At 36.3% G+C, this 25,113-nt stretch overlaps 2 long non-coding RNA genes across 3 annotated transcripts; both read right to left on the bottom strand.

The window, feature by feature from the left end:
- Window positions 1–332: 332 nt before the first annotated feature.
- On the bottom strand, window positions 333–8,021 carry LOC141614853 (uncharacterized). The gene is made up of 4 exons (XR_012529412.1): window positions 7,708–8,021; window positions 6,900–6,992; window positions 482–566; window positions 333–398 (listed from the first exon to the last, which is right to left on the bottom strand). It is a non-coding gene; the product is annotated as an uncharacterized LOC141614853 (long non-coding RNA).
- Window positions 8,022–8,051: 30 nt separating this feature from the next.
- LOC141614852 (uncharacterized) lies at window positions 8,052–9,314 on the bottom strand. Of its 2 annotated transcripts, none has more exons than XR_012529410.1 (4): window positions 9,248–9,314; window positions 9,001–9,129; window positions 8,309–8,452; window positions 8,052–8,204 (listed from the first exon to the last, which is right to left on the bottom strand). It is a non-coding gene; the product is annotated as an uncharacterized LOC141614852 (long non-coding RNA). The 2 variants fall into 2 exon arrangements; XR_012529409.1 differs by having other exon boundaries at window positions 8,314–8,452; window positions 9,248–9,312.
- Window positions 9,315–25,113: the final 15,799 nt, after the last annotated feature.

Below are 25,113 nucleotides of genomic sequence, written 5' to 3' on the forward strand. Positions count from 1 at the left end.
ATTTACAAGTACCATAGATAAGCCTTACACATAATAATAATAAAAACATATTATTAGAGCCGGTTTCAAAAAGACAATGATAGAGTTTGCAGGGCACTATAATTATATTGGCATCAACCTAGCAGTCAGAGTACGAGCATAATCCAGGGAAGCAACTTTTTCACAATTGAACTTTTCCCACTTCTTTCCGTTAAATGCCTTTGTCACAAGAAAACAGTTTAGGTCAGTAAGATTAATTCTGAAAAACACACACAAAAAAAAAAAAAACCTTGGGAGTGAGCATAATGTAGTAAACCAGGTACAAAATAATCTCAGCTGAAAGTCCGAACCTTGTAAAATGGGACGATATGTGCAGGAGACAACATATTTATAAACGCGTAACCCACGTTACACTTATTCTGCATAATGGATACAATGCCACCTAATTAGTTACCAAAAGATGAAACCGAGATAACTTGATTCCGTCTAGTCAACAAGTTACCTTAAAAGCTATAGGTAAATATAGGAAATCATAAGTTCCCTTGTGGTTTTCGTCAATAGCAGATAGTAACATCTTTGAAGTAGACCTGAATGTACAAGAAATGAACTGATTAGTTGAAATGGGAGATAACAAATATTATATCTCATCCTCTCGTATGAGGCAAGTGAAAGTCATTTATGTGTTCAATGCAAAGAATAGTACTTATATAACCAGTAGGAGACAATCATCACATTCTTTCATGTCAAATGTGCTGCATCATCTAACAGTTATCACATATGCAGCTAAGCATTCGACTAAAATATATAACTCTGATGCCATTATAAATGCTCTGCTCAATGCCTAGTATGTAACAGACCAGTCAAATTCCCTTAATACAATCTGGAATGGGGTATGGTGAAAGTGAGACCCATCATGACCTAAAACAGAGGCAAAATTTGACAGCATAAAGTAATCGTTCAATGGTCTTTGGATCAAGTGTGAGAAGTATAACATCTTGCTCAGTAGTTCTTTGTTCAAGGGGAAAACAGGCAAGTTAAACTTTGCTAAAAGTCCATCAACTTAAACATACATGTACGCTTAATACTGTCGGTAAAAAATAAAGGAGCACATCTACAGAATAGTAGCATATGAAAAACGCCAGGGAAGTCCAAACAGTAGTAAGAAAGAAGGTAAACTTGTTATCCATAGCATTCCAATGCAAAATGTAAGCAAACAAAATAAAGACTGAGTGTGCATGAGCTTGCAACATGTTAACCTAGTAGTATAATTTACAAGTACCACAGATAAGCCTTAAACATAATAATAATAATTTAAACATATTATTAGAGCCGGTTTCAAAAAGACAAAGATGGAGTTTGCATGGCACTATAATTATATTGGCATCAACCTAGCAGTCAGAATCATAGTAACCCTCGCTGCCAGAGTTGTCTTCAGGCCACATAGTGATATCTTCCGAAACTGGGTGTGCTTTTTTTAGGCGACGATGACATTCGTATTTTTCTCTTGTAGTCGTATAGTTTTTGCATACACAATACATCTTCACCACCTTTTGGCCCCTTTGAGCCGTGATCAAACCACGTACATTTTCTGTAACTAATTGCTTATTATAATCGACAAGTACTTTTGATGTTTCAATTCCCACAAGGAACAATTCTGCCAACCATTTGCAAACCTCGGCTACACTCCTCTTATCAGCTTTTGAGAGCCTATTAAATACATTAGAAAGCACAACTTCTAAACTAAGTGTCTGATGGTGTTGTGTATCGTCATTTTGTGGTATAGCCTTCAGTACATTCGCTTTAACAAATATCTCTTTGCAGTTGAAGCGACCTTTCTTCCAGTCCTCATATTTCTCTATAAATTCTTCTCTGTCACCTTCATCTTGGAAGAAAGGGCGTGTGCATGTGAATGTATTCATGTTAGGGAGGTAGTGTATTCGTGGGTAAATAGTAGTTTAATTTTTTTTGATAAAGGCAGGATGCTAATGACAGGGTAATTGTAATGCACTCTATTACCTTTATAGAGGAGAGGAGGGGGCAATATAAAGTTTTATCTTACTTAACATAAACAATATAAATGAATAGTGATGTCTTGTCAACTGCCCTTGCATGTATTTATGTCAATAATTTCAGACGTTTGAATAGTTGCATCTATGAGAGCATTAAATACAAGCTCTTTATGTCTTTTAACGTTTTTTGGGGTTTTGTTTTGGGGTTTTTGAATGCAAATTTGTGGTTCGCGTTTTATAATCTGGGAAATTTAGAAGTATGGTTACTCGGTTTCGATACAATTAAAGTATTCTTTATCCCGTACCTTTATACGTATCATGTATGGCCATTTTTTCTAAAAAACCCCAATTTTTTTTTTTGTTAAAACAGAGCCCAATGCCTAGTATATACTAAGTAGTCCATCTAGCAGGTAAATTACGTGATATTACGTATTACTGAAATTACCTATTTTTAATTTTAAAACAGGGCCCAATGCCTAGTATATAACAAGATGGTAGTTTTACGCTATCAGGATGCTAAATAATTACCTTAATTAGAAGGAGATTATCGTTGGAACAACGTGACATGTGCAAGATAGGGATCTAATCATCCTTGCAACTGAGGAAATTTATGCAAACAATACCTGCTATATAATGAAAACCACAACATTTTAAGTTTAAATTTTTGATCAATTTTAAAAGTTGTTATAGTATTATTTCTCGTATAAATGAAAACAACTATTGTTCAAAAGAGTTTTAGTGGTGTTGTCACAATATATAATACTCAGGAATCGCTCGTACAAATATACTCCTCGCAAAGAATTTCAATACTAACTTACAAGCTCATTCACCAAAGAAACAATTGCTACCAGCACTTCCCAAACCAAAACCTACTTACTATATTATTCCCTCCGCACAAAAACACCCAAATCATAAATAATTGTATAAATTTAGGAAGCCAGGGGAGTCATACATAATTCGGAGACCGAAAATTCAAGTTGCTCGCCATGCCTCTTCCTCTGAAACTCATAAAAAAAAAGGTGAGTAGAAAGTCGGAGGATCAAATATAAAAGAACTCTAATCCTTCAAAATTGTATTTTTAAAAGTTAGACTTACTCTGATTTAGCAAGAGCGGAATGAAATGCAATCATGGACTTGATTGTGTTATTGGGGCTCTTGATTCTTCTGATTCATGATCGAATTAAAGCTCATAGAAGACGTCAGCACCACCATCAAATTAGTGGTTCTCGAAGCTGAACTTTACCCGATTCTTCTAAATAGGCTATACCCAATTAGAATCGATTAGAACCAAAATAATTGGAAATTTTAGGGGATAGTAGCGAGAACTGAGAAGGTTGGCTTGTGGAGGAAAGGAAAATGAGGAAAAAGGACTGGCATAAAGTAGACATGCACAATAAAAGTGAAAAAAAAAAAATTTATACAAAAGAAATGAGGGGAGTAGTACAAAACTACTTTGGTCATTTATCATGGGTACAAGTTTGAAGTTTTTCAGCCATATTAACATCAACTACTGCATGTAAACAGAACATATCTCATGATAATCCCGAGTTCCTACAAAAGTTTCTAACTTGACACCGCAATAATTACTTCTCGGGTAATTCGGTGCTCGAATATTGAATAAAGTACAAAAGGAAATTACATTTCACTCAGTCAGCCTTCTACTATAATCACTTTTTATGTTGAAAAATTATGCAATTTTATCAATACTTTTACTGTCATGGTTGAATGTTTGTTTGTCTTATAGACCAGTTGGTGGTGAGCAGCCATTATCAAAGATCAATGTTTTGAGTACTACTTTTGCTCTTCACCCTGATGCTTCTGTTAAAGCTTCACCACTTGTTCTGGGTTTGAAGGTAATTGTTGAAACATGGGCACGTGAACTTTTTAGTTTATCGGGGTAGTGACGGAACTAAGGGGGCTAGCAGGGGTAGTTACCTCGATAAGAAGTAAATGAGGAGTTGAGCCTTAAGTTCTCGGTTCTCGAATGTTATGTTGTGTAGGCGTCATTTTATACACTCATGCTCATTCTTGGGCTTGATCTCATTCTCTTTCTCTTTCTCTTCCTTGTCCCTGCAAATTTTCCCATCTCTTTTTTCCTTACCTGGCGTAACCATTGCGAACCAGTCAAAAAACGATATTTATTTAATCATTAAATGTAACAAATTACTAACGATGATTAGCAAACTTTAGAAATGAACTAATAGTTGTATATTTCAGCACATCATAACTCAAGCATAGTATGAAGCTAAATCTATAAGTTATACAACTTTAAAGTAGTTTTATTCACGCAGTTGATATTGTTGCTGTTATTGACAGTATGTGTCACAATCCTCGCTATTGTTTTCTCTAGTCCACTTCCAGAACCACCAACAACAACTTATTCACGTTACAGAGTTATGGGCATGCAATTTATGAGAATTTTAGGTTTGACAAAAAAGGACTTCTGGTTGTTAATTTCACAGCAGCATAACACAAAAGCTAAAGAATTGTTTATTTACTTATGAACCTGTAGGGAGACAAGGAATCAAAGTTCAAGTTACCGAAATACCATGAAGAAGTGAAGGGAAAATAAGAGAGATGTGAACCTCATAACTCATGTGGTCTGGATCTATATGGTCCTGCCAAATAGCCTGCACTGTACAATGGCAATCAAGCCAGAGAATAAAAAACGCTGTTTAATTTTACACCAGTGATACAATCTGAAAATATATGATCCCCAACATAACAGTGTTTCATAGCAGTCCAAAATAATCAAAAATACGAAGTTAAAATGTGGAGGCAAACATATGATAAACAGCTAAAAGGTTACAGTTGGGGCTAAGACTTGAGAGTATAACATGCAACACAAATCTCTAAAATTTGACTTAAGAATGAGAGAACACTGTGCCAAGCTTACAATTGGGGCTTAGTTTGCTGTCGGTGTGTCACCCGCTAAATTCTTACAAGCTATAAGTTCCCAAGTTATCTTCAAGAGTTCAAGTGAAAATGACCCATCTTAATGCCTAAGTTGAATACCAGATGTTCATTTTTTACAAGCCAAGTTGAACTCTACACCATCTATAATTCTATGCAATATGCAATGCATGAGAAAGTCACACGAGAAAATCACTACCCAATTTTTTTTTATTCACATCCATAGATTGAGTGAAGGGTAGCATAGTTGGGAGAAGAACAAACAGATATCCCCTCTCACATCGAGAGCGCCGACCTAAAACCGTCTATCAAATGTCTGCCAAAGCTCAAATATTTATGCCCAAATATAGCTGGCGTTTTTTTGCCATGGCTGGCCAAAAACCAGACACGTATGAATAAGAATACATCAGCTTTGGCTTCGATATTATAGCCGAAAGTGGAGTGCTACCCTGGCTGCTAAAAAAGGTCCATTGTTTGGTCAACTCCCAAGCATTCAAGCACTAAGCATAAAAAACATTTTCAATGCTCGTATTGCACTCCCACCTTGAACTTGTTCCCACTAATCTTAACGGAGAGGTTACACGAGCAATCAGTAGGATCAAATTACATCAAGGGAGGAAAGGTACAAGCATATCAAGTCTAATGCTAAATCTATGGGATAACGTTCCCAATGCGACATGGTAACGCTGCGACTCTAAACTTGGCATGAGGCTCAAAGGTGACTTGCCAAAAAATTGTCAAATTACTCAAGAAAGCTCATAACTAAGCCAAATAATGTTTTAAGAAAAATACGTTAGTTTGATTTGGGCTGAACATAAACATTCAAAGAGATTCAAGTCAGGTCTTCTTATATAGATACCCAAATATCGGTTAATAAAGCATTTGTCAGCAGCACAACCATAAACCAATAGGGGTAAATGAATGAAAAACGAAAGGAGAAGGGCGAAGTTTCAAAGAACACAGAGATGCACATTGCATAGCAGGATAAACTACTGTAGAACCAATGACAGATTTGTGTTTCTCCCATTTGAGAACGCTCCTTATCTGCCAAAGAGTAAGGGACTATAATACCAATTTATCTTTATAAACTACATATTACTGAAACCACAAAGTCTTATTTAAGACCATCATAACTTAAGACGACTCCCACACCCGATTAAAATAAAAGTGGAAATAAAATAAGGTCGTTAGAGGTCTTAAGTTAAGACGGTCTTAAGTAAGAATAACTCCATACAAAAATTAGTCTATCCGTTATTACCACTAACCCTCGTCCTTTCCTCCACGACAATTCCTATCCCACTTCCTACTAAGCCCTTGCTACCAGTTCCACCGCGTCTGTCTCACTCTCCCCTACCTTGACAAGCCTGTCTCACTCTCCCATATCTCTCTCTCCCTTCACCGACACTCTCCCCCAAAAACCCTAACCACAATTCCCCTGTTACCTATACCAAATTTGCACATACTTACCTACTACCTATTATCTGTGAACAAAATACCCTTTTTTTTCACACAAATGCTCCTTAGTTCCTTATAATTTTGTACCGGTGCCAAAGCAAGAAATTCGAAATAATCTTAATTTTACAGAGCTGAAGTATTTCTATTCTGTAACCACTGCATGTAAAACCATCATAGCCTAATCACAAGGTTTTGGCTGGACAAATTGATGTTCAAATCACGTAGTTTATTGTCCTTATCTTAAGGTTTTTGCTTAGCTAAGAACACATTTAATACATATAAATCCATTGATCAATAATCGTTGAGGGCTTTATGCTTACATTTCCCTTTCCCACTTCAAAAGAAAATGCCTAAACAAACAAAATCTCGTGAAATGTGATTTCTGAACGAATAACATATAACGTTGTGGCTCTTTTTCACAGAGGATGAAAATTAGATACCGACTAAGGTCACATACTCACATGGGTCAAATCATATTAAAACACCGCCAAAGAAAGAATCAGCATGATAAAGAGGTACAAAAACCTAAATAAAGGTAATTACGAAAGGGTTGAGCGAAAAGATCTAGCTTGAATTCATAACCTGCACAAGTCTTCGTTGCTAATCTCCTATCTTTTCACTTTCCCTTGATTTCACCTGCAATATTCCCCGAATTTTATCGATAATTGGCCGAAATAAAATCACAAAAGCCAATTAAAGACCCCAAGAATGGAAAGAAGCACTAACTCCAGCCATATATAATCAAACAAAACATGGAAATCAAGAGGCATGTTAGCCGTAATCACGATTAGTATTTTTTTATAGCAAACAAAAACATCACACTTTATAGCCCCCTCTCCTTTCGTTCCAACCCTTATCCTTCATTTTTTGGTTTCCAAGCAAGGGCCAAATCATATTACTCATTTACGAACATATTCCCTCCGTCCCCATCATTTGTTTATTTATTTATTTTTTCGTGAGAGATATTTTCTTTAAAAAACATTGTGAGAGGTGTATTAATCAAAATTAAACAAATTGAGATAAGGAGTGTAACATTAATAGGTGTTTGGCCGTTCTCCCAGTTTATGCGAATTTGGAAATTGTAAGAATTAACTAAATGAGCTCTTATTAGGTTGTCACATTAGAATCATAACATGAATTGCAATCCTCATCTTCCAATCAAATAGTTTTTATCCAATTAATATGAATTATCTTCTCATGTAATTGTGATTGGAGTATCGAAGGAATATCAAACGAATATCAAAGCTCTGAAGTTTGGACAAGGTGATAGGAAACCGTATAACAAGAGCACAAAGCCTTATTTATAATGTATTGATGTACAAGTGGGTGATAATATTAACAAAGAATGTACCTTGATTTCAGATGAAAATTAGAGGCCAAACTCGGAAACATCTTGTGAACTCAAGACTGTTGAAGGGCAAGGTTGCCAACTAAATAACATTAATATTCCTTTTTTTTCATAAATAATGGGACTTCGACGAAGTTAACCAAGATATGTCATGTTCAGACATCCATTTATGGTTCCCATCCACAACATCTCCACCAATGCTTCTGAAAAAATAAAAAATACAGTGTGCTGAAGTAAGGAAATTTTGAAAGTGTTTTGAAGGGTGGCAACAATTAGAGAAAGTGCAGTTACAGTTGGGGTAGAATAACAATATTCTTACCTATAAATCACACCTTCATATATCTTACCTATAAATCACACCTTCATATAAGGTGTGAAGCCGTATAATCTTACCGGAATACCATCAGTGGGTACTACATCATTACACTTTTCCTCACCATCACTCTCGCTGCCGTCAACGGCCGTAATACAGGACATCAATACTGAACCACATGGCAAACCTAATCACCACCAACCAAGCTCTTTTTAGTTTATTGGGATCATAAACTATCTTGTCAATCAAAGCCATAAGCTACATGTAAACCAATAGAATTTAAATGCAAACCTCACTATCGGATGTCAGAATAACGGTGTCATTGCTGTACAATCAGAAATTGCGTAGTTGATGTCTAAAATGCTGCCAACTTCAGTACGCTGCCATCAGCTCATCAAGCGTGACCTCCTCCACCAGCATCTCTGTCCGACCGAGCTGTGTACAAAACGAACAAATTGTTGAATAAAATAATATTATTTCATAATAATATTATGACCGAACCTAAATTAGTGTTTGTAGAATTTGTGACATCCCATTTGTTCAACCTAGCTAATATGCGATCTATTTGGCATTCGTGATCTCTTTCACATATCTCAAATAGAAGTAACATGTTAATATAATGAGGCCAACCGTCCAATCATAAAATCTATAAGATACTCATCAACCGATTAGCTAAAAGAATAATTACTGTATTGAATAACCACATAGTTTGGTGTCGTGGTAATATAAACACAAATTTTGTAAGAATTTGAACCAACCCATCCAAACCCTGCGACCTCACCCAAAACCCCCCAACAAAAATATTAATCAAACGTTGTTCCCTATTCCCACCCCCAAATTCATAGTAGACGTTTTGTACCTAATCAAGAATTCAATTCATTTTACAATTTACTCACACCCACTTGTCTGACAAAAAGAATACATTTCTCATCTAAATAGCTTTTTAAAAACTAATTTGTTTCATGGAGGGAAAGAGATCTCACAGGGACAGAAGATTGATCTGCTGTTTGTGGAACTGGGGAAAAGTTTGCAGAATTTTGACTTCTAAGTGATGGCCAAGGTTGGCTAGAGACGGGCGCGACAAGATTAGCCATACGGGATACCGATTGATACTGAGCAACATAGTTTAGATAGTTCGAACCAATCATATTAAAATAATCTATTGAATAAATCAAAAACGTTATACCACTATACTCCTCGCACAACAGAAATAAATTAAAAAAATCTTACCGTATATCCTGAAGAAAACGGAATTCCCATGCCACTTCCACCAGATGTGTGGTTACCAAAGCAGGTTCTAAATCGCTCAATATGTTGAATAACACTCTCATGTTGATATAATGCGACCAACTATCCAACTACAAAACTTGTGAAATATTCATCAACCGATAAGCTGAATAATTACCCTATTTAATAACCACACAGTTTTGTGCCATGGTAATGTAAACATAAATTTTCATGTAAACACAAATAGTTCTCTTACAAGAAATGGGTATTAAACGTTGAAAGTCGGGACATACCGCAGACAATGAAATTAAAATCTAACTTTAGATTTCCTTGGCAGATCATAACAAAATTGAACTTAATCAATAAAAAATAGTAGGAGACAGTGACCAGTATGGGTAGGTTGACTTTGGCAACTAAATCTGTTTTCAGATTTGATTGTTTTAGATTGAATTTCATCAACATAATTCCAAGACGATAAACTTTAATAATGTTAAACAATGATTACTACATAAAAACGAACTGCAAACAACCCACCCTGTATCACATCACCTACATCCACCACCCTCAATCAAGATGAATTAATTATGCTCCAACTACCCACAGAAGTAGCATGCAGAAAATAATGAAAACTAAGAAATTCGTTCAGATATTCTAAACAAAATTAGAATGTGCTGCAGATGATTTGCGCAGCCAATTGTTAACTTATGGAATTAAACCAAGACCTAACTGACAACATCTGTGTTCATATGTGTATCGTAAAACCTGCAATTGTATCTAAGCTATATGAAGCACCCAGAATCCGTTTCAACTCAAAATCATTTAAGAAATCGTCACGTTGTCGGGATCATAACCTTAGACCTCTAAAACTGGCCAGATCATTGCATGCAATCAATTCTAAAACACAAAAACTAAACCCTAAATTATTTTAATTAACTCGCAAACAATCATTAAGCTAAATACGACATTTAGGACAAAAATAACAGTAACCAGGAATTAAAGCATGCAATAATAAAATGACAAATGAAAATTAAAAATATAAACAGAAAGACAAACCAAAACATAATAATAACCCGAAATTGAAAATAGAATAATAAAGGCTACTCTTTTGAGCCACAAATTATTACATGTAATCAATTAAAACCCAGAAAAAGCCCCAAATTATTGCATGCCATCAATTTAAACCCAAAACTAAACCCTAACTTATTTAATTTAATTCACAATCAATAACAGATAGAAATCACACAATTCAGCAGAGCAACTTACCTGCTACTTGTTGTTGACGGATTCCATTTTTTATCGCAATTGTTGTTGCTTTGATGAGTGAGAGAAACGGAAAACCCCTAAATTGAAATTGTGATTATAACTTAATTGTGATAAATTGGTGACGGGTTTGGGAGAAATCGCATCAAGAAAAGAGAAAGAGAAAAAGATCAGAAAGAAGAGGAGGAAAGCAACGACATAGATGGAGGAAAGCTGCGAAAACAGTAATAATAAGAACCAGGGGCATAATGGTCAGAAATGCCCAAAGTTACTGTTCTGGGAACAGTAACCACACTTTGGGTTTTTTAAAGGAGTATGGATACGTACTATGAAGTGTTTAATACTCGTATATATACTTCCTCCATACAACTTTACTTTACCACTCTATTTTTTCACGTTTACCAACGCATATTTTACGCGCTAAAATATCATTAGTTACGTATTTGCAAAAAATTATAAAAATATATTTTTCATGTACTCGTAAAGACGAATTAAATAAGATCCAACATGAATATATTTTCACTTATGTATTGAAAGAAAATTAAAATTGAATGCTTACTTGTGAATAGTGTACAAAATATAAAGAACTAAAATGGAGTTGAATAGAGGAAGTATATAACACAAATTTTATTGTTGTACGTGCGAAGGGAAAATGTGATCATTTTTTAGTAAATAATGATCATTTTTGGATAAATAGTGACCAACTAGTTTAGACCCCGTGCAATAAATGCACGGTATATATAATTTTTTAAATAAATAAAGGGACTTGCTAAATCCCAAGCACCAATTTACTCAATCCCGCGCATTTTCCCCTTTATTCCGGCTATACCCCTCTCATTTCTCACCTCCACTAAGACAGAAACAAGAGAGAATTAAAAAACCAAAAAAATATGAGAAACACGCCTTCCAATCACAACCTCCTCTCCCTGCCCCGGCACCCTCCCAGCGCCGTCGACCACCCCTCGACACCCCATCACCGCGTTGATGCTGCCACAATCCCTCGACGCCGCCACACCCCCTCCCTAAACTCGACATCTGATAACCCTCGACGCAAAAACAACCCCTCCCTGAACTCGATGCAGCACAACCGCCACAACCCCTCCCTACACTCGACGCCACAGAGCCGCAATATTGGTTTGACTGTTGGGAATAGGGTAATTTACTAACCCGCAATCACAATAATGATTTGATTGCTGTAAGCTTGTAACCGATAGACTGCAAGTTGCTAGCAAATAGATTGGAATTTGCATGATTTACCACTTATAATTGGTTGAATTATAACACTGATTGTTATTATTGATTTAATCAATGCTACTTCGTATGATTGTTATTATTGATTTAATAAATGCTACTTCGTACATTTTCATGAGAGATTAATGTGAAGGGGGAAAGAGATTTAGCATTTTATGTCGAATTGAATCGTTCGACGACGGGTTTGGGGAGTGATGGTTCAACACTGTGAGGGTTGGTTGTCGGGGCTGGTGGAGGATGGCGCAGGGTGGTCGTCGGGGATGGTAGTTGGGTGGCTAGGGATGATGAGGAGGATGGGTAGAGAATATTTTTTCAAAATAAAGGGTAGTATTGAAAAAAAAGTGGTAAAGTGCGCGGAATATAGTAATATAGTGCGCGGGATTTAGCAAATACGTAAATAAATTACTTATAAAATATAGATATTTTATTAATTGTCCATATTTCTCGTTATTGCATCTTACTTTGTTGACAATTAATCAAGGGCATTGGATAATGTGTTGAAATGTATTTTACACAATATATTTTTTTACCCACAAAGCAAATGATTTCAATTTTTAATTCTCTTAATTTTTTTATCACGAAAGTAATAATAGTGATTTACATTTTTGTTTTATATGTAGTATGTTTCAAGTCATTCTCAAATAATAGTATCAATAAAATATTTAGCAATTTATAATTTTATAAAAAAATTATTTATATTTTAATTAAGAGATTATAGTTTAGAGTTAGATGAAAATAATATAATTTGATGAAAAGATTAATTTTAATTAAAATATAATAATTTAATGAAATAAAAATGTAATTATTAGTTTCCTTTTTAGTGAATACACATAATTGTAGTTACCTTCCTTATTTAAAAAGATATTTTTTGGAGGAAAAAATATGAGAATTTCTATTCTTTTAGTAGATAGAGGATTATTGTTGTTAATATAATCTCATTTTTAAGAATTATTATTCCCTACCATTCTGATCATTTGTTTAAATTTGTTTTTGGCACAAAGACGAATGAGAGAAGAGGGACCATTTGTAAGTATTGGCATTGCATCACAAGTATACCAAAATTGTTTGTAGGGGATCAAACCCATTAAAAACATCTTAAAAAGGTAAACAAATGAGTAAATGACTGGGATACTTAAAAAAAAATAGGTAAACAAATAACCAAATAGTTCATTTTTATTTTTTTATTTATATAAAACTACAAGACCATTATACATGGTTCAGATTAGAAAACATTACCAATTAGTCATCCGGTATAAACAAAGTTACCAAACTCAATGTTGATCTTATAATGTCATCTTAATTTCTATTTTCTCATCTTGGTTTTACCCTTCCCAAATTCAAATAGATAGTCTCCTAAGAGAGTATCTCTGTAACGCCCAAACTATCCGGCCAAGATAATTGGAGCGTTACCGTAACACCCCTAATTTCCATAATATAATTCTTTAATTTTATTTTCCCGTATTTTATATTTTATTTTCGGGAAAATATCCGTCTTTTGCGTATTCGGCTCGTTGGGCTCGAATTTCTACGAAGACCCGCTCTCTCTTGGGTTTTCACGTGTGGTTTAATGTTTATGGGTGAATTTTGGGCCTAAGCTTAGAATAAACCCATGAGCTTCTCCATAAATAAGAAGGGAAATCAAACCCTTGCTTCTCTTTTCTCACAAAACCCTAAACCTAATTCTCTCCTCCTCCTTCCTCCCTTGTGCCGTGAGATCCACCCTTCCTAGGGTTTCGTGCGCCTCCTCCTTTCTCCTCCTTCATCATCTTTCGTGCTTAGATCGATCCTACTTCTTGGATCTATCTATCTTCTTCGTAAGTTTTATGTTTTCGCATAGTTTTATAGTTTTTATAATTTATATATATAGTTAGTATATTTATTAGATTCGTTATCTTTGGCACGTGGATGATTTCAATAAAGGCGTGGAGACTGCACCTGGAGAAGACGTTTATATCGTTGAAGACGATCTCTAGGGTTTAATTTTCTTAACAAGGTAACTAGGTGTTTTCCTTTAATTGTGTTTATGCCAATTGATGTAATTAATGTGATTTAATGATTGATTTGTATGATCATTACATGTTTGATTGTTTATTGTCATGTTAATTATGTTTTTCGCATGTTCGTATATGATTTAATGCTTTAATTATGTCTCGTAAATTTTTTACATGTTTATTATGGGTGTCATGAGCGCAATTAGGGTTTACGAATCTCCGACCGTGATCCGAGGTTTTGTTCACAGTTTTGGAAAAAGCTTCAGTTGGCTTTGGACAGTGAGCTTAAGATGAGTACTGCTTTTCACGCTGCAACTGATGGTCAAACTGAGCGTACGATTCAGACGCTTGAGGATATGTTGCGAGCGTGTGCTTTGGAGTTCCAAGTTAGTTGGGATAAGAGTTTACCGCTTGTGGAGTTCTCCTACAATAACAGTTACCAAGCTAGTATTCAAATGGCTCCGTTTGAGGCACTTTATGGAAGGAAGTGTCGTAGTCCTTTGTGTTAGGACGATTCTAGTGAGGCTGTCGTTCTTGGCCCAGAGTTGGTTAAAGAATCGATTGAGCAAGTGAGGTTGATCCGCGAGAAGCTTAAGGCAGCCCATGATCGACAGAAGACGTATGCAGACTTGCGACGTAGGCCGATTGAGTTTGAGGTTGGCGACAAGGTTTTTCTTAAGGTTTCGCCGATGAAAGGTGTTAAGAGATTTGGGCTTAAGGGAAAGCTTAGTCCTAAGTACATTGGACCATATGAGGTGCTCGAGAGAGTTGGCGAGGTAGCCTATAAGTTGGCTTTACCTCCGAATCTGTCGAAGGTTCACGATGTTTTCCATGTGTCGCAAGATGCGTCGTTATCACAGTGATCCTTATCATGTTCTTCATTCTGATGTTATCGAGGTTGAGCCTAACCTGACTTATAAGGAACGTCCTGTTCGCATTTTGGAACGTCAGGAGAAGAGGTTAAGGAACAAGGTTGTACCTTTGGTTCGGGTTCTGTGGAGGAGTCAGAAGTTCGAGCAAGAGACTTGGGAAACCGAAGCCTCTATACGAGAGAAGCATCCACATCTTTTCGAGTGAGGTAGTTCTCTTATCAAGTTTTGAGGACGAAACTTCTTTTTAGGGGGTTGGATTGTAACACCCCTAATTTCCATAATATAATTCTTTAATTTTATTTTCCCGTATTTTATATTTTATTTTCGGGAAAATATCCGTCTTTTGCGTATTCGGCTCGTTGGGCTCGAATTTCTACGAAGACTCGCCCTCTCTTGGGTTTTCACGTGTGGTTTAGTGTTTATGGGTGAGTTTTGGGCCTAAGCTTAGAATAAACCCATGAGCTTCTCTATAAATAAGAAGGGAAATCAAACCCTTGCTTCTCTTTTCTCACAAAACCCTAAACCTAATTCTCTCCTCCTCCTTCCTCCCTTGTGCCGTGAGATCCACCCTTTCTAGGGTTTCGTGGGCCTCCTCCTTTCTCCTCCTTCATCATCTTTCGTGCTTAGATTGATCCTACTTCTTGGATCTACCTATCTTCTTCGTAAGTTTTATGTTTTCGCATAGTTTTATAGTTTTTATAGTTTATATATATAGTTAGTATATTTATTAGATTCGTTATCTTTAGCACGTGGTTGATTTCAATAAAGGCGTGGAGACTGCACTTGGAGAAGACGTTTATATCATTGAAGATGATCTCTAGGGTCTAATTTGCTTAATAAGGTAACTAGGTATTTTCCTTGAATTGTGTTTATGCCAATTGATGTAATTAATGTGATTTAATAATTGATTTGTATGATTAGTACATGTTTGGTTGTTTATTGTCATGCTAATTATGTTTTTCGCATGTTCGTATATGATTTAATGCTTTAATTATGTCTCGTAAATTGTTTACATGTTTATTATAGGTGTCATGAGCGCAATTAGGATTTACGAATCAAACCCTAGTGGCGGCATGATGGGCGGCCAAGAGTTCTCTCCAAAGTTATAGCTAAAGCTAGTATAACCTTGATGATGATTCAAATGTTATAGCTAAACTTAATACAACTTTGGGTAGTTACTCTAGTTATGGCTGAAACATATATAACCTTGGAAATATGAATCCAGGTTATAGCTGAATCTACTATAACATTGAAGTACGAGTTAAGGTTATAGCTGGAACGTTAGTACCCTGAGATTTATGGCTCAAGGTTATGGTTGGAACTAGTATAACTTTGAGTTTCGTGTCAAGGTTATAGTTGAGGTAGTATAACTTCAAGTTATATATGTTGAAGTTATAGAGGTTACTATAACCTCGTATCCAGAGTTTATGTTATGGTTAGAGTTACTATAATATCGAATGGTTAATGTTAAAGTTATAGCTGAAGTTACTATAACATTGGTTGCTTATACTGGTTTCATATGTTGTATTGTGTTCAACGTGTTATGTCCTTGTGTTTGCATATATATCTTTGGTTACTCTTGTCCATATGATAAGTAGGATGTTCAGTTATACTATCCTATGGGTTGAGTCGTGATGTTGTTCACGCATGTTAGTACAGTCAGTTATACTGTGCATTTATTTGTTGGCTGGTTTGAATAGATGACGGTAGTATTAGTTATATACTATCGGAATGAACCAACGCCACCCTTTGATGCGGGATTTATTTTGGTCTATGTTCGGGGGTGGCCAGAGGCAGTGGTTATACGCTCTGGGTCCCGAGTGTCATTCGGTTTACTGAGAGTCTGGCTAGGTCTTAGACATATAGGCAGTGGTTATACGCTATACTTAGTACCGTGGAGGCAGTGGTTATACGATACACACCGATGGAGGCAGTAATTATACGCTCCGTTAGCTAGAGGCAGTGGTTATACGCTATGGCAAGTTAGAGGCAGTGGTTATATGCTTTAACGGGCGTTCGCTCTATTCGCTACGCTTGATTGCTAGCTTTGTGCCTTCTGCTGCTGTGGATTGTGTGTCACCATGTTTTCTATGCTTCAATGCTAGCTTTGTGCCTTAGGTTGTTGTGGGTCGTTTGTCGCTACTAGTCTTGTAAGTGTTCATGGTCTAGTGGTTGCATATGGTCTAGGTTTGCATGTTTTCATCCGTTTAAGATTGATAAGTCTTGGTAATTTTGTGTTGGGTTTTCATGAGAATAGATGGTCTCGCATGTTTATTGGTTTTACATCTTAATTATTATTTATTGTTGATTATATTCAATTGTTGTAAACATGACTGGAAGAGCATCTAGTTACTCCCGGCTGATTGTCGACCCCCATTCTCAGGTTGTTCAGATGTCTGCTGTTTGGATGATATCTTGCTGGGAAAGTGTTGTGCGGCGAGATGAATAATAAATTAGGAGTTTGTTTTCATGTTACGAGAACCTTTGAATAATGTATTAGTTTGTTTTGGTTTTAGTAGCGAACCGGATTGGTCAGGTGTTTCCGCCACCTTGACACTTTTATCAGCATCGTACTCTGATATTTATTTTATATATGTTTTTCCTTTGTTTTATAATCCGGGTTGTTACAGTACCATCTCGGTCTCCCGAGATGGGGTTTCAAAACTTCAATCAAAGAATATTTTATTAATGCAATGTATAATGATTTACATAAACTTAAACAAATTAATAAAAGTACAACTCGTGACATCTATACTCTTCTAGCCAATTAGACTAGCCTCGTGACTCATCAAGCTCGTCCCGTCTCCCGCGTGCTATCCAAACAACCTGTACTTAACCTGCTCCCCATATGACCAAAGGATATCATATGGATCTACACAGGCCACCCCAAAAGAGATAGGGGACAATTACACAGACACAACAAACGTCAGTTTCAATAAATAAAGTGTGACACAACTTAATGTGTGTGACTGTGTGATTATGCAACATGACAATGATACGAATGAGACGCTATCAAATAACCACCACACCGGTAACGGGACACGCCCAGACGTACCTACAACCACCACGGTACCGGGACAAGCCCAGACATACCGAAAACCACACTGGTACCGGGACACGCCCAGACATACCAACAACCACAAATAGGTACCGGGACACGCCCAGACGTACCGGGTCCGGAAGCCAACCGGATCCTCTGCCAGACGTCGTGTCTTAACCACACGAGTCCCTCCGTAACTCAAGCCATTAATGTGCACATCCTTCTTGGAGTGGGAAGCTCCAAGAGGCGACTTAAGCGTAAGACGGTCTCCCAGCCGTCTTACGTCTCCACAATAACCAAGTAAAACCACCAATGATCTCCAACACAACACAACAATGACCATACATGGGAAATGCAACACGACACCAATTATATGACTCATCATGAACTCAATCCCAACATATCATGGATAAAACTTCCTCAAATACCAACATGATATCCAATCGACTCATACTCGAAACGATGATGAAAACAAATATGCACATAAAAATATTGAAACCGAGTAGGACAAACCAAGCTTTTAGCATTCTTCATGAGCTACTCGAATCCTCTACGACTCCGAATCGCAAGATCGTCATAATCCTATATAAATCATGTAATACCATCACAAATACATCCTACACTATTATAAACTACAAACCCCTTTTTAATACCCACTAATTACCCATATTACATATACTAATTACTAACTAATTACCCAACACCAAATCCCCAAAAGTTAGGATTTAAACTAATTAAACAAGGGTAGATCTCAGCTTACAAATGTTGAGGGAGGAAGGAAAGAGGATGAACAATCTATGAAAGCTTGAATCCCATGTAATAGTGTATGTGGGGGTTTTAGAGAGAAGGGAGAGCATATGAAGTGAGAAGGAAGAAGATAAGATGAATGAGGATAAGGGGATAAGATTTCCTTATCCCGTGTTTTGATTCAGCGCCACTCGGTCGAGTGGCGAGTCCACTCGGTCGAGTGTCACTCACTCGATCGAGTGCCAAGTCCACTAGGTCGAGTGCGACACAGTTCTCAACAATGACCAGTTTTCTTAAATCAGTCATATCTCACTCGTTTCTTGGTCATTTTGGGCGTGTGACCTACCGTTGGAATCATAAGAGAACAAGCCATCATTCCCGTTGGAATCACATCAATACCATGTCTAGATCTCAAGTTATGACAATTTTAAGACGACCCTTCTATAGGAGACATTTTAACAACTCCACTAAGTCTAGTATAGGTTATACTCGGTCCACTTTATAGTTATACCTCACTTCCGAGTCAGCTCTAGTCTAGTCTAAGGTCCCCTCACGCATCCCAAGGTTCCTTTCCGGGTCCCACAATATCCGGGTATTACAATCTTACCCCCTTAATATGAACTTCGTCCCCGAAGTTCGCCTCACTCTCTCTTTTCACAATTATACCTCAATATTCTCTCAAGTCTTATTACCGGTTCTCATGTACTCTCTCGCCATTTTACTATATCATAAATTCCGTCAAGGTTCTTCTTGTCATTATCACTCTTATTAACCACACATGTCTATCGTACTTATCCCAAGGTTCTTTGCTCAATTCTCATTACTTCCTCTAATTCTGTACTTTATCTTTCCTTAATTTCCGAATTATTACATCCATTCCCCCTAAAAGAGAACTTCGTCCCGAAGTTCAACTGTCAAACCTCATAATGTGCTCTCATATGTTCATTACCAAATTCCACAAATGACCATGTTCCAGGTTCAACACTCTCTCTTACTCATTACAAATCCGTAATCAAATCACATATCGTCTTATGCCATTGTCATAACCCCACTCTAGAAGCCTCCCAGACGTCTAAGCGCAAGGTCTAACCCACGGTTCGAAACTCTAATCCCATAAATAACTCCCATTTCATGTTGGCTATATGTATACGTATCTATCGCGGGTATAACTCGATTATTATTACGTATCTATATCACATCAAATCTCATACATTAACCTATATGCGCATTAATCACGAATATGCGGACTCCATCCAACAATTAATCAATGTCAAAATTACTCGTAATGTGACTCAACCATGAACAATAGTTCCATTTCCACACACCATGCCAAGCATATACCGCGTTAAATCCACCACATGATCACACCTGTGTTTCCATATCTGTTCCCATCCATCATCAATACTTCCGCTCATATGGAAGGCCACAATACACAATCATGCAAATGATCACTATGCAACATATAATTTGCGTATTTCCTCTTACTTTTATACAACCAAGTAAAATCACGTCGATTAACATACATCAAACAAGATTATCACATCATTTTTGGTCATCAATCCATTCATGTCGAATTAACAATTTCCATTTGCTTGCAAAAGGCCACACCATATAATCAAACGTAAACAATTCACAAATATCACACATGAAAGGTCAATCATGGTCATCCAAGCACAAGTCAACCAATATAACCGCGAAATTGGGGGGGGGGGGGGGAGGGGGGTACAGGCTCAATATTTGGTCAAATATCAACAAAACAAGGGTCAAGGCAGATGATGCGTGCATTTTATATAGGTATTTCATACTTCATTTGCACGCATTTCTATGCATTTTGTGTAGTGTTTAGCTACAAATGTCCCCCGAATTGTCTACTTTGGTTTCTCTTGTATTATTAACAGGTATGAATTGGAAAGGAGCATAATCAAGCCTAAAACATGTCCCTATGCATGCATTTAGCATATGAGTTGAGTTGGAGCTTGGAAACTACTAATTATGATGTGCAAAGAAGTAAGATAGTTAGGCGAGCAAAGGAAGAACTTTAAATTGCTAGTGCCTAATTTGAAGAGCCATATCTCGAGTTCTACAACTGATTTTCAGGTAATTCTAATTGGAGATGAAAGCTTGTGCTCTTAGATTTCCAACGCCACAGGAAACGCCCTGTTTTCCCATGTAACGAAGAAATGGCAGCCGTTTGAAGTTCAGTGCGCGAAGCAGGAATTGTGCGCTAGAAAGTACTTGATCGAGTACAACTGTGTTCGATCGACTCCTTTTTCTACTCGATCGAAAGTGCCTTTTTGATAAGTGTTCGATCAAGTACCTAAAGTCTCGATCTAGAGGTTTTAGCTTGGTTTTGTTCGATCGAGTGATATAAAAGTCCTGGATTGAGTATTTAGCTATTATACTCGGGATTTTTATCTCGTGATCGATAGGTTTAGTTTTGTTAATTTTTCACTTCCCTATATAAGGGAGTCGTAATTAGGTTAATAGACACTTTTTCTTTTACCTTTTAATAATTTTTTTCTCATACACTCTTCACTGTTAATCACTTTTTCTCTTCCCTTTAATCTCTTGCTTTGCTATTGGATTGATCTTTACGCCGGATTGCTTTAGATTGTAATCACTTTTCTCTCTTAATCTTAATCTTTTTGTTTGTTTGCTTTAAATTCTTGCTTTCTCTCTTTAATATTTATGCCCTAATTTAGTTTATGCTTAATCATCTTTATTCCATCATGCTTTTGATTAGTATGCTCATTATTATTATTATTGACACCATTAGTAGTATGAGTAGCTAATTTCTTCTATGTTAGGACTAGGGAATCCATGGTAGGATTTTGACGATGTAGCGAATAAACTAGATGGTTTACTTGTGAGAATCTGTCCCATAGCAATATAACTGTACACCAATTTAGTTGAATGCATGCTTCTAAATTACATTAATCTGGTTAATTTCGTTCCTGGATTGGAAGATTGGAATGAACAGACCTGCTATGAACAGTAGACTATCCTAATGAGGACGGAAGTTAAGTTAGCGGAAATCTAGGATAGAAAGTGGACCGGAAGGACCTTTCCTGTATCCTTCTCACAGTAGATTGTCTAGGCTATTTGAAACTGAGTCGATAAACTGCCATGGTGAACCGAAATCCTGACATACACTCATTTATCTGATCACATCTATCATTTTCTTCCTTTACCGCTCTTACTTTATTTCTCTTACCCTTTGACTTCCAGTAGTTTATAAAATCAAATATAAAAACCCCATTTGTGACTTAGATAGACGGATTACAGATAGATACCTTGCCTCCATGTGGAGATCGACCCTACTTATCACTAGCTTCTGTTAGTTATATTTAGGTTTATTTTTGGTACAGAAACAACAGTATCAGCAGACCACTCGGTCGAGTGCATGATGCCCTCGGTCGAGTGTCACCTGGGACATAATTTTTTCATTCTCAACTCGATTCCAAACTTCCCTATTTCATCACATAAATGCTAATAGACTCCGATGGTGACTAATACACCATTAAATAACCGAATTTAAGCAAAACTCTTGGCCCTATGGCCATCATCATTACAGAATTAAGATAGAACATCCGAGACACACTACCGACACAAACATACTATTTCATAATTCTTTTCGCAACCGTTCTATTTTCTTCCCATACCCGGCGACAGTATCACCATACTGTCATCAACAACCACAGTAGTCACGTCAGTAGTCATAACACTTATACTATCTCATGGACACAGCCCTACTCACTCATTACTATCAAGGAATAATGACAACATCATCACCCAAGTGGGAACTACCACAAGATCACAATGTATACTATGGACGTTTTCCTGACGTTTGGGAGGCAAGTTTACAAACAACATATATACTACCACTCATAGGATCAAGTCTCGCATAACCATTTTCACATTTATACACACCTACTTCCCATTTAGACGGCTACACTCTATAACACGAAGGATCAACTACCTCGACAATATGATCAACTACACGCCATACTCTTACTCTCATGACCGCGGAAACTAAACTTGGTAATACTAAATGTACCATCATATATCTCAATTATTTATCAACCAAAATTTCCAAGTCACGCTTAACAATAATATTCCTTAATATGCAACCCAAACCTCATTCACTATCCACGAGTTCAAACATTCAACAAATACTCAAATATCACTCATTATCCACAATTACCTCAGACACTTATCTTACTCAATTCCAAAATACCTTACGCAAACTAAAGTCACTTCCTACTACCCCTACTTCCAAAACATATATCATACACCTACCTACTTACACGATTCAAATCCAACTCAAACGAAACTTACATTAATCCCAATAAACACATGTTTCACACTCATAACTCTCAAATACAACACCACTCATCACAATTATTAGCATTTGCCCAACTACCCTCATCAAAACTATCATTCAATAAATTATCTACACGTCTTTACTCATCTAAACTATACGACCTAAAAAGGTAAACAAAGAATTGATTCATATATAAGCAAAATAACACATTTATTAACAAAGGTTGTAAGCTTGCAGCAAAACAAAACCAACTATTAAGCACAAAATCCAAAATTGAGCACTAACACTATAATTTTGCACACATATCACCGTTACAAAGGTTGGGGCACTATGGGACAATTAAGTCATGTTTCAATCATGAAAATCAAAATTTAGTAGTGTACACATGAAGTCTCAAAAAGAACTTGGTCCTCTTTAAAACGGAAATTTTCAATTTAAACCATGTTATTACAGTGATACTCATAAAGATTATTGCCTTAAAAATACCGTTAAGCCAAGTTTAAGATAAAAGAAGAAAATCAAAATTCGGTCAAGATTTTAAGGCGGAATTCTAAACTTAAGATAACACATAGCATTACTAATAGAAATTGAAGTTTTATTACTCAGTAAATTCAAGAAAACTTTAAAACAAAATTTTCAAATTTTAAGGCTATGCCCAACATCAACAAACAACACTTGAAATTTTACTAGAAAATTAGACAAAGAATGGAGCATGAAAATCAAAATTAGGTCACTTTCGATATAACTAACACACATGTCAAAACTTGAGGCGGTTTGTAAGGCAAAATGCCTAGCTTAATATAACACAATGCAACATCAACGAGCATTAAATATCAAGAACAATTGGATCATGTTTTGAGTGCAAGGATCAAAATCATTCGTTATAAGATAAAATTTCAAAAGATTTTGGATGGCATTTTAAGGTTAAATTCCGATTCGAAATAATACATGTCGATATTGACAACGGAAAGTCAAAACTTAAGCATGACAAGATTTTTAGGCCTCATTATTCAACTAAACTAAGTTTTAAGCATTATAATAAATCGAAACTCAAACATGAACATCCAAGCTTCAGAATTTCGTGACAAAATGTTCAAAAATAAAAATTTAAATGTATGATAAGAGTTAGTGATAACAACCCAACTTTAGTCCTTGTCAAATGATCAATCATGCAACAAATGCCAAGTCAAATTATTTACTGAATAAAACACATATTTTCGAGTTCATAAGAAAAATTTTGGGCAAACTTCAACATGAAAATTTTGCACTTGACATCATAAATGGTATAAAAGTTGATTAATATAATGAATCAAACAAGGCATGCACTTAATTGGTGAAATTTGGAGGAATCGCGTGGATTTAAACGAAATCAAATTGGAACAAATTAAGAGTGATGGGAAAACCATTTACATTGTTTAATTAGCAAGGATTAAGAGGATAAAATGGAGTAGAAAACTTAAGTCTAAGCAACAATCGTCCACAATGGAGTTTTAGAAAAAAAATTAAAGAGATTTTGGTATTTTTGCCATGAGAAATGATGAAGAAATGCAAGAAACAAGGTAATAATACAAATCTTGCGAATTTCACAACCCAAAAAATGGCACTCGGTCGAGTGCTGAGACCACTCGGTCGAGTGACAGCCCACTCAGTCGAGTGCCTTCTCCACTCGGTCGAGTGACTCACTTCCAGAAATTTTCAAGTTTCTGGAAATTGGTTTACTCGGTCGAGTGGTAGGGTTCACTCAGTCGAGTGACTGGTACTCGGTCGAGTACTAGCTCGCACTCGGCTGAGTGCTTCTCTATGGTTTGAAATTTCCGACTAAGGATTACTTTTCTTATACTAGCAACTACTTTACCAACAACCATTACTAATCACACTCTAACTATAGCATTAATGAAATTCAAACATATATAAGGTATTGAAATGCTAAAGGATGGGCCAACGCCACTCACACTCTAACACGTAATTACCATTCACCAAAACACGTTATATATATGAATACTTACATCAAATTTTCACATGATAAGATGCACCACATCATACATAATGATATCATGCAAGAAACCTATCAACTTGTTATAGTAAACACGTAATCACGTCACATTTTACTTGTTATCATATATAAAATGGATCCAGATATAAAGCAAGGAACTTCACTATGATCTCAACTACATGTAATCACACAACATTTTACTTGAGTAAGTAAATCATGCAAGATGATCAACAAAATCATATCACGCATATAATCATGTAGCGCTTCACATCACGTTTCCCGACTCGTAACCACCCACGTAGTGACCAACCGAAATAATAGGATCTAGTTTTCAAATGAGGGATCCTTCTCACCCAAAACTGACCTCCTATTGCACTCAAGTCGGGTTCAT

The sequence above is a fragment of the Silene latifolia genome, chromosome 11, assembly GCF_048544455.1.
Source record: "Silene latifolia isolate original U9 population chromosome 11, ASM4854445v1, whole genome shotgun sequence".
NCBI lineage: Eukaryota > Viridiplantae > Streptophyta > Magnoliopsida > Caryophyllales > Caryophyllaceae > Silene > Silene latifolia.